Source organism: Mustela lutreola, chromosome 16 (genome assembly GCF_030435805.1).
Source record: "Mustela lutreola isolate mMusLut2 chromosome 16, mMusLut2.pri, whole genome shotgun sequence".
Taxonomy (NCBI): domain Eukaryota; kingdom Metazoa; phylum Chordata; class Mammalia; order Carnivora; family Mustelidae; genus Mustela; species Mustela lutreola.
Window position 1 is genome coordinate 50,301,842 of NC_081305.1, and position 9,920 is coordinate 50,311,761.

Sequence of the window (9,920 nt, forward strand, 5' to 3'; positions counted from 1 at the left end):
TCATTTCTACTTTAAAAAAAATTTTTTAATTTTATATATATTTTAAAGATATTTTATTTATTTATTTGACAGAGAGAGATCACAAGCAAGCAGAGAGGCAGGTAGAGAGAGAAAGGGGAAAGCAGGGTCCCTGCTGAGCAGAGAGCCCCTATGGGCCTCGATCCCAGGACCTTGAGATCATGACCTGAGGCGAAGGCAGAGGCTTAACCCACTGAGCCACTCAGGTATCCTATTTCCACTTTTTAATACAACACTAAGGTCTAGGGGTTCTGTATCTGTTTTCAAGGTCAAGCCCCTTATAAGTTTCCATCTAGGAATGGAGTGGAGAGAATTCTGACCCTGGAGACCAGCACCCTTGCACACAGTTATCTGCCCTGAACTCTCAGAGATTAGAGATGGGACAGATGAGGAATGAGCTGGAACTGAGGTTCCTCCCAGCTGCTCAGGATGATGGTCTGGTAGGACAGAAAGCGAGTCCATAAGGAAGAACAGACAGATTCTTAAAGACGGACCTATACGTAGCTCAGGCATTTGTAGGATTTACCGCCATAATGGATTATGGGAAGCTTTTCCTCCCATTATTTATGGGGTTGAAGTTAGTCAGTTGTGCTTAAAAAATGACTGGTCAGATTAAGAGTCACTTATGGTTTGTCTCCCTCCCAATCCCACAAAACAAACTGAGGGTTGCCGGGGGGAGGGGGTTTGGGAGAAGGGGGTGGGATTATGGACATTGGGGAGGGTATGTGCTTTGGTGAGTGCTGTGAAGTGTGTAAACCTGGTGATTCACAGACCTGTACCCCTGGGGATAAAAATATATGTTTATAAAAAAAAACAAAAAAAAAAAACAAAAAAAAACAAAAAAAAAAAAAAAAAAAAAAAAAAAAAAAAAAAAAAAAAATGACTGGTCAGGGAGATTCAAATTAAAACCACATTGAGATACCACCTTACACTAGTTAGAATGGCCAAAATTAACAAGACAGGAAACTACATATGTTGGAGAGGATGTGGAGAAAGGGGAACCCTCCTACACTGTTGGTGGGAATGCAAGTTGGTGCAGCCTCTTTGGAGAACAGTGTGGAGATTCCTCAAGAAATTAAAAAGAGAGCTTCCCTATGACCCTGCAATTGCACTACTGGGTATTGACCCCAAAGATACAGATGTAGTGAAAAGAAGGGCCATCTGTACCCCAATATTTATAGCAGCAATGGCCACGGTCGCCAAACTGTGGAAAGAACCAAGGTGCCCTTCAATGGACGAATGGATAAGGAAGATGTGGTCCATATACACTGTGGAGTATTATGCCTCCATCAGAAAGGATGAATACTCAACTTTTGTAGCAACATGGACGGGACTGGAAGAGATTATGCTGAATGAAGTAAGTCAAGCAGAGAGAGTCAATTATCATATGGTTTCACTTATTTGTGGAGCATAGCAAATAGCATGGAGGACTAGGGGAGATGGAGAGGAGAAGGGAGTTGAGGGAAATTGGAAAGGGAGGTGAATCATGAGAGACTATGGACTCTGAAAAACAATCTGAGGGTTTTGAAGGGGCGGGGAGTGGGAGGTTGGGGGAACCAGGTGGTGGGTATTAGAGAGGGCATGGATTGCATGGAGCAGTGGGTGTGGTACAAAAACAATGAATACTGTTATGCTGAAAAAAATAAATTAATTAATTTTTTTTTAAATGACTGATCTCTTCATGAACATGCTTTCCTATACACGATGTAGAGAATGAAATTGATCTGTACATTGCTGGTGGTTTAAGTTTGTGATTTTTCAACCTTAAAACATCCCATTCCGCATTTGCCATTAAATACTAATTATGTGGGATTGAACTCTATGGTTTGTGTCTACACTGAGCAACACACTTGTCAATATTCTCCCACAGGTGCCCATGCCTACACACATGGTTTCCTCTAGGGTGTGGACTCCTGGGGCAGAGCTGCACCCTTGCTTTCACCAGGTGATTCTGATCTGATCCCCAACTTGGTCTTAGCAATTTATACGCCTATCAGGAATGTACTGAAGTTCTAAGTACACAGTATTTTCTCCAACGATGGATATTGCCATTGTGTTCTCTTGCCTGTCCTGTGGTTGTAGTAGGATTTTGTGTGTCACAGTTCCCTGAAACCGTGGCATTACACTGAGCTGGAAAATACCAGGATGTTTACAATACAGGGAGGCACACGTGCACCTTGAGATCACCAGTGAGGTGACCACAGCTGGATCACACACACTCATGAAGACAGTGTATCCATGACTCCCACCTGGGCGCACAGTGCGTTCACACGGCTCCTTGATGTTGCCCATGATGGGAGTGTTTACACCAAAGATATGGGCAAATACTATGAATCACAACTTAAAACACACAGACACACACACACACACACATTTAATCCATAGAGTCAGTGTAGCAGCTCCCCCCCTGGCTACACCTCAAACGCCCCTGAGCTCACTCAAACTGATGGTGTTTCTGGAATATTCCACCAGGTGTCACCAGATGAGGACAGAGGAGCTCTGTGAGTCCAGAAAGGGTTCAGGGAATGGTTTGGGATTCATCTGCTACAACATGGTCCAAATTTTCACCCACTTATTTACTTATGAAAACAGAGTCTGTGATTTGGGCTGAAGGGATGGAGGACAATAGTGGACATCAGGGAAGGTGGAAATGGAAAGTGAAGGAAAATAAATCCCACGAAGGTGGACCAGAGCTGCGGCTGTAGGAAGGTATGAACCAGCCCCGCTGTGTAACCCTTAAATGACAGGGATGAGGAAAGAAGGGGCAGTCAAGGATGTCCAACAATGCAGGAGGGAAAGCACCACAGGTCACAGCGGGGGAGTCCCGGACAGGGAGCAGCCCAGACATGTCCTGCACCTGAACCATGCTCCCCCTGGATGTTGTCAGCAGATAGATCAGTGAGTGTGAGCTGTAGGCTTTCCTACAGATCCCTCTGGGCACCCGGGATGCATGCCCACAGCTCTGCCACATGGAATGGTGGCTTTGTTCCCCCTCGTGTTTAGCTCCTGGCTGTGTCTGGAGTCCTTCTCTGGCTGTGCTGAGCCTCTAGCAGCAGACTCCCAAGGACCACCAGGATCAAGACAGCTATGCCCATGTGGGTCAGATTCTCCACCGTGTAATCTCTGGGATCCGAGGCTAGAAATGAGGACAGAGAGGTTGCAGAGGTCAGAGAGGACCCATATCCTGCATGTCCACCCAGGGGACCTGCTTTCCCAGACAGGACACCCCCTCCATACAAGCCCCATCACTGAGAATTTCTCCTACTCTCCACTGCTTGGGTCTGGGTTGTTTTGGGGTGGGCTAATGGTGCCAGCTGCTTCTGCAGGAAGATGGAAGCAGATGGAAGGAGCTAGAGACCCCCGTCCAGCCTGTCCTCTGCTCTGTATCTCTATCCCTCAGTCTGTCACTATGTGGTTTTTGTACAGTTCCTGAACTAGCCCTTCTCTGCACTAGGGGGCTTTCCTCTGCTCTCCTCACTGGATTTCTTCAGCCTCCTTGTTCTCTTTGATTTCAGACTCTGCTTCTGAGTTACTCAGGATAGATTCTGGCTGTGCCCCACCAGCTCAGGGTTGCAGAGAAAAATGGCCTCCCAGCACAGAAATCATCATGTCCTCGCATGTTCTCTACTCAGTCTGGGACACAAGACCTCCTGGGCTCATGTCCCTGTAGATAACAGTTCCCACTTATTGAGTAGCTGAGGTTCCAGCTGCATCCATGGATGAGGGCTTGGTGCCAGGGGCTCCTGACTTTCAGGAGCACAGAGGGGCCTGATGTCTGGGGTCAGGTCCCTGTCCCTCCATGTCAACCAGCTCCCTTCCTTCAGGGTCTGCACTTTCTTCTGTACCTACAGTATTCCTCCTTGGATGTGTTCATTCATTCATTCATTCTTCATTTACTTACAGATACCCACAGTGCCAGACAGACACACACACACACACACACACACACACACACACACAGAGAGAGAGAGAGAGAGAGACAGAGAGAGAGAGAGAGAGAGAGAGAGAGAGAGAGAGATCTGTGTGCACACATCTAGAACAGACATATAAATATGTATCCACAAAAGGTGACGGTCAGGCACTGGGTCATAGGAACACTGTTATTGCTTGCATGCAGTGTGGATGGAGATGGGAAGAAGAGCTACATAAGTAAGTAAACAAATAAATAATAAATAAATGAACAAAAAATAAATGAGACTTGTTGAAAACATGCTAAGACCCGGGAGTGCCCAGAGCTTGTGCCCCACAAGAACTCTGTGAATCCATCTAACCCCAATGCACACAGGAGAAGGAGGACTGGTTTCTGAGTCTGGTGTCCCTGTTACCTGAGTTCCCTTTGTTGTCATCTACAGGTGCTTCTCTAGAAGGTGTGAGAAGCAGACACAGGGACACTGGGCCAGGGGCCACACACAACGCAGAGTGGACACCAGTGCAGATAGACATGGGGTGCATCCTCCATGGGACTCCCGTGAGCAGGGATCTACCCTCCTGGGTCTCAGGTGTGCACCAAGGGGCATGGAGGCCCCCAGGAGAGCACGGGGTGGGCAGCAGAGCAGTGCCCGCAGGTGGGGAGGTTTTTGTCCAGGAGAGTGCCCCGTAGGGCTGACACCATGGATCGGATTCTGCTATGGAGGGACAGGAAGTGAGTGGGAGGTGCTGTTCACTCACCATCATCCTCGCTCACCCCCCATGCAGCCACTACTCCTTACTCTGCTGAGACTGAAGGATGGGGGACCCCGGGTGCACACTGTGGATCTTCCCAACCTCTCCAAGGCAGGACTCTCCTCTGTGGAGCCCCCGTGACCCCCACATGTGTTACTGTGTCAGGCTTTCCTGAGACGTGTGTCCTGAGCTGACAGAGCTCAGACAGCACAGGGTCAGGGTCCCTCACCTGAGACCAGTAGCTCCAGGGGGTCACTGGGCTGGGACAACAGGTAGGGGGAGGTGCTGGCAGAGCCATAGCATCTGTAGGTCCCCCTGTGGACTGAGGTCACAGGACTCATGGAGAATTCAGCCTGGTGCTGCCCAGCTCAGTACTGTGATATAAGACTTAGCAGGTGATTGGCTGTCCCCTCTTTGGACAGAAGGAAAGTGTCCACAGGGCTCCGTGACTGACACAGCAGGGTCACATTCTCTCATGGGGCCACCATTGGTCCTGGCTGCACCGAGAGGGAGGGTGTGTGGGGCAGCTGTCCTAGAGAGAGGATGGGCGGGTGAGGGGCTGTCCAGCCCTTGCTCTGAACTGAGTCTGTGTCCTCTGAGTCTGTCCCTTCCCATCACCCCCCCTCCCTGGGGAGCCTCCACCCCTGGTCCAGACCACCACCACCTGAGCTCCCCAGCAGGACCTGTGCAGAGTCTGGGGTCCTAACTAACGCTGTGAGCCCTCACCTGCGAGCAGGATGTCCAGGGGGTCACTGGGGGCCGACCACTCGGAAGAGACTGTGTGTCCACCATAGCACGTGTACCGGCCTCTGAGAGCAGGTCTCACCGGGCCCAGGGGGAAGTCTGCTCCAGAGAGCCCAGCCTGGGGCTGCCAGCCAAGCTGCTAGGGAGGGCCACATGCTCCATCCTTCAATAGAGCGAATCTGTCATAGCCGACATCAGAGCGACACTGGAGAGTCAGGCTCTGTCCAGAGGTCACAACAGGGCCCTGCTGGATCAGGAGGGAGGGCTTCCCCGACACACCTGGGAGAGACCAGCCCTGGATGGCAGGGGTGGCTTCTCTCCAAACCTCCCTTCTCCCGTCCTGACCCCCAGGTCTCACTGTCCATCACCTTCAGTGACTGACCTGTGAGTCCCCGTGGTCCCCTCACCCACACTCTCATTGGAGCTCCCCTGAGAGAAGAGTCCCCATTAACCTGTCTGGTGCCTCAGAACAGGAATGAGGCACCAGTCCGACATTCTTACCTGAGACCAGCAGCTCCAGGGGGTCACTGGGGTCTGACCACACTAGGGGGATGTTGCTGTAATAGCTGTAGCATGTGAACCTCCACCTGCGGCTGAAGGTCACAGGGCCCACAGGGAATAGGGCCTGAGTCCACCCACGGGGGGCTGGCTGGGAGTTCAGGGTCCAGGAGGACTGACACTCTCCTTCCTTCATCAGGACGAACCCATGGAATCCCATCCGTGAGGCACACTGGAGGGTCACGTCCCCTCCTGAGGTCACGACAGGACTGGGCAGGGCTGAGAGGCTGGGTTTGCCCTGGGATCCTAGGAGAGGAGGAGGGCGACATGTGAAATGGGGCTCAGAACCCCCACATTATCCCCAGGCTGGGCTGTGAGAGGGAGACCCCTGAGAGACCACCCCCTCCCTTAGGGCAAAGCCTGAGTCTGAGACACTGAGTGGGCTCACACCTGTCACCACCAGCTCCAGGGGGCACTGTACTCTGACTAGCCGGTGGGACTGAAGTAGTTACAGTGATATCTTCCTGCATGTACATCTGTCATGTGTGTGATGGAGAAGTTGGCCTTGTTCCCAGGATCCAGTGTCTTCTCTCTGTCCCAGGTCCTTGACTCTCCCTCTTACGCAGGTGGTACTCCTGGGCCTCCAAGCTCCCCTGATACCAGATGGTCACAGGTGTCCCCCAGGGCATCACAGAGCCTGGTTCAGCCCAGATGGTGGGTTTGGGGAGAGTCCCTGGAAGGAAACAGAGGCTGGGACAGAGACCTTCCCCACCCCCAGGTCTCAGCTCAGCCTCAAACTCCCAGACATTCCCCTCGGTCAGTCCAGAACTTCTATTCTCCATCCCCCGTTGCCTGGTGGGTGACTGTTGTCCCCACTGAGGAGGTGGGACTAGAACCCTGGGGACAGACTCACCTGTCTGCGCTCTGGTCTTGGGGCCCACACTCAGCCCTAGAAGAGAGTCCCTGTGAGAGGTTTGCCCTGAATCCTTGCAGAACCCCTCCTGTCCTAGAGCCTCATGAGCCTGGGGCCTGGGAGAGACCAGGGTCTAACTGTGGAGCAGTTTCCTCCCAGACTAGGGTGTCCCCTCCCCTCCTCATATCTCACCAAGACAGAGCAGGGCAGTGAGGATGGGGGGTCATGGCGTCTCCTCTCCCTGGTTCTGGCTGTGCAGACGGAGGCCCCACTGTGATCACGGAACCAACAGACACACAGGGTGTGACCACGGGCAGGCCTGTCCTGCCTGTCACAGGGTTGTCACATCAGCAGTCCCACAGGAGGGGAACAGTCCCTCCCGAGACCCAGCCTAGCTCTGGTGTCCATGATGGTGCGGCAGGTGGACCCTGAGGCTTCCTGAGGCGCCCCATCCAGGTGAGGGGACCAGGGCAGGTCCTTCCCTACCAGAGGTAGCCCATTTGGTTTCCTTCTTCTTCAGCACATCCGGGGTCCCCACCATGGCAATGTTCCCCAGACCCCAGGAATGCTGCAAAGGATGTGGGTTCCTGCTGCCCTGTGGAGGTCATGTCAGCACCGACATACCTATGACAAATCTGCTCGGCTCAGGATGAAATCATGGTGGCAATGAGGCCAGAGGAGAAATAGGGGCAAATAGGGAAGGAAAGTAGAAGCCCCTCTCCTGGCCCTGGAGCGTGGGCTTTCTTTCTGCACAGCCTCTGTGGACTTCTCTATTTTCCTCTGACACTGTCCACTTCCCCTTCCTGGGAGCACAACTCTGAGTCTGGGCTGGCTCCTCTATCCCTTGATCCAGGGACAGAGACATCCTCCCCACATCTGGTGTCCTCTCCCTGAGCTGTAGGGAGCAATTCATGGGTGAGTGCTGTGATTTGGGGGAAAAAAGCTGATTCTCATGTGAATACTACTGCCGTGTCCACTGCCCTGGAGACCTTGTGCACATCACCTGGTCTGTAGCATGCTGCCCTGAACCCCACTCAAAGTGGTTGTGGGGTCAGGGGGACCTTGCACGTGGGTGCAGTCAGTCATTGATAGTTTCCTGACCTGATTAAGAGGGGTGTGGATGAGACACAAGAAGCCCATGTGTCAGACTCCTCAATCAGGGCAGACCAGAGATAAACACCCTCGAGACCCTATGCGTCCCTACAGCTGAGAAATGCTGTTGGTGATGTTTCTAAATGGTTTACAATAACATTTTGTAGGAAATATGAAAGAAGAGTTTGGGAATTGGGAGGGACCACAGCAGAAACAGAGACAAAAGCTGAGTGACCAGCAGAGCCTGGAGTCCAGTTGAGGGTGGTCAAATATGATTTCTGCTTCTGTGTGGCCAGAAGAGTTGCCACATTCTAGCAGGCAGTAAGGGTATCGAGTTTCTGGGTGACTGTGGAATCAGTGTGACCCTCCACCATGTGTGGGGTGGCCATTGGCATGTCTCTGCCCTCTGCCCCAGCCCAGAGGTCAACCCTGAGCCACATCCCCTCTGTGTGTGTATGGAATGGTTCTGTCCTGTGGACCCACCCTCCACTGGCGTCTGCCCATGTGTGGTTGTGCGGTTCCCATGGGAGCCATCCCTGATGGACACATTCCTGTTCAGATGTTAAGTTCGGAGAGTGGATGCACAGGACACGGAGACAGGGACCATTCACCCCTTACAGTCCTGAAATCAGGGCAGCTCTGGAAGCAACTATCTCTGGAACTCAGGGGTGTGGGAGGTGAGTGTCCAACAGGAATGGACATCAGAGAGTGACCCCGATATGTAAGGAGTGCTATGGAAGACTGTGTGCAGAGTGGTCCGTCATCGTCCAGGTCGTGGAACAGCAGGAATGTGGGAAACGCATTTTGCACTAAGAACGTGAAATATTGAAGGGAAGAGACAAGAAGGTGGGAGAGTGGGGGGCCCCGTCTCATCTGGTCCCTTGAATTTAGCTACGTAACTATCAATTCTGCACAACATGAATTCAACCAGAGATCCAAGCAAAAAACATACCTGGAACTCTACAAGTAGAGAAGTGAGCGCTTTTTTCAAGGTGGGATGTCCAGAGTCGTGAATCTGAGGGGAGATAACAAAGACAAATGGAGGGGGGAGGGAGCCTCCATGTGTCCTCCACCAAGAAGTGTTATAGCCCCGAGGGCAAAATATGAACCCTTGGAAATCTCCTACAGTGAGAGATATGGCTGCCTGAAAGAGGTCTTGGGATGAAACAGAGAGACTTCTAGGTGGGTCAGTGTGGTCTCTAGATCCCAGGAGCCTCAAAATAACATAGTGCCTAGGTAGTAGAGTTCCCAAGCAGCAGAGCAGGGAAACTGATTATGGAGAGTGAGCCCAGGGGTGGGGGGAACTCTCAGCTTGATTCACCACAAACCCCGAGCTGTGCCAACTGGGGGGACTGCTCTCAGCCTGAGCACCCTGCAGAGGACTAGAACATGGGGACCTTCCACCATCCTCCGGGATGGGCAAAATGGGTCCACTCCCAACTGGGCAACAGATCTGAGGGTGATAGCCCAGTAAAGGACAGTACAGAGCTGCCCTCTGCCTTCCCCCAGGAGGGGCAGAGCTTGTGCACTCCATACGGTGACTGCTCTCAGTTCCAGTACCCTACAAAGGACAGTATCGTGGGACCCTCCACTTTCTCCAGAAGGATCACTGTGGGCGTGCACCGCAGCAGTCTGCTGAGTTTGGCACACATAAAAGTCAGGACCTTTTTTTTTTAAGATTTTATTTATTTATTTGACAGATTAAGAGATATTGAACACCAGTGGGTTAGGGGTTGGCAGCAGGGAGAGGGAGAGGGAGAAGGAGGCTCCCCATGGAGCAGGAAGCCTGATCCAGTGTTCTTTTTTTTTTTTTAATTTTATTTCTTTTCAGCATAACAGTATTCATTGTTTTTGCACCACACCCAGTGCTCCATGCAATCCGTGCCCTCTCCAATACCCACCACCTGGTTCCCCCAACATCCCACCGCCCCCCCGCCCCTTCAAAGCCCTCAGGTTGTTTTTCAGAGTCCATAGTCTCTCTGGGTTCACCTCG

The 9,920-nt window shown here is 52.0% G+C and overlaps 1 pseudogene; it reads right to left on the reverse strand.

Annotated features, from left to right (window-relative positions):
• Nucleotides 1–1,398: 1,398 nt before the first annotated feature.
• LOC131817669 (leukocyte immunoglobulin-like receptor subfamily A member 6) lies at nucleotides 1,399–7,058 on the reverse strand (annotated as a pseudogene).
• Between the last annotated feature and the right edge of the window lie 2,862 nt (nucleotides 7,059–9,920).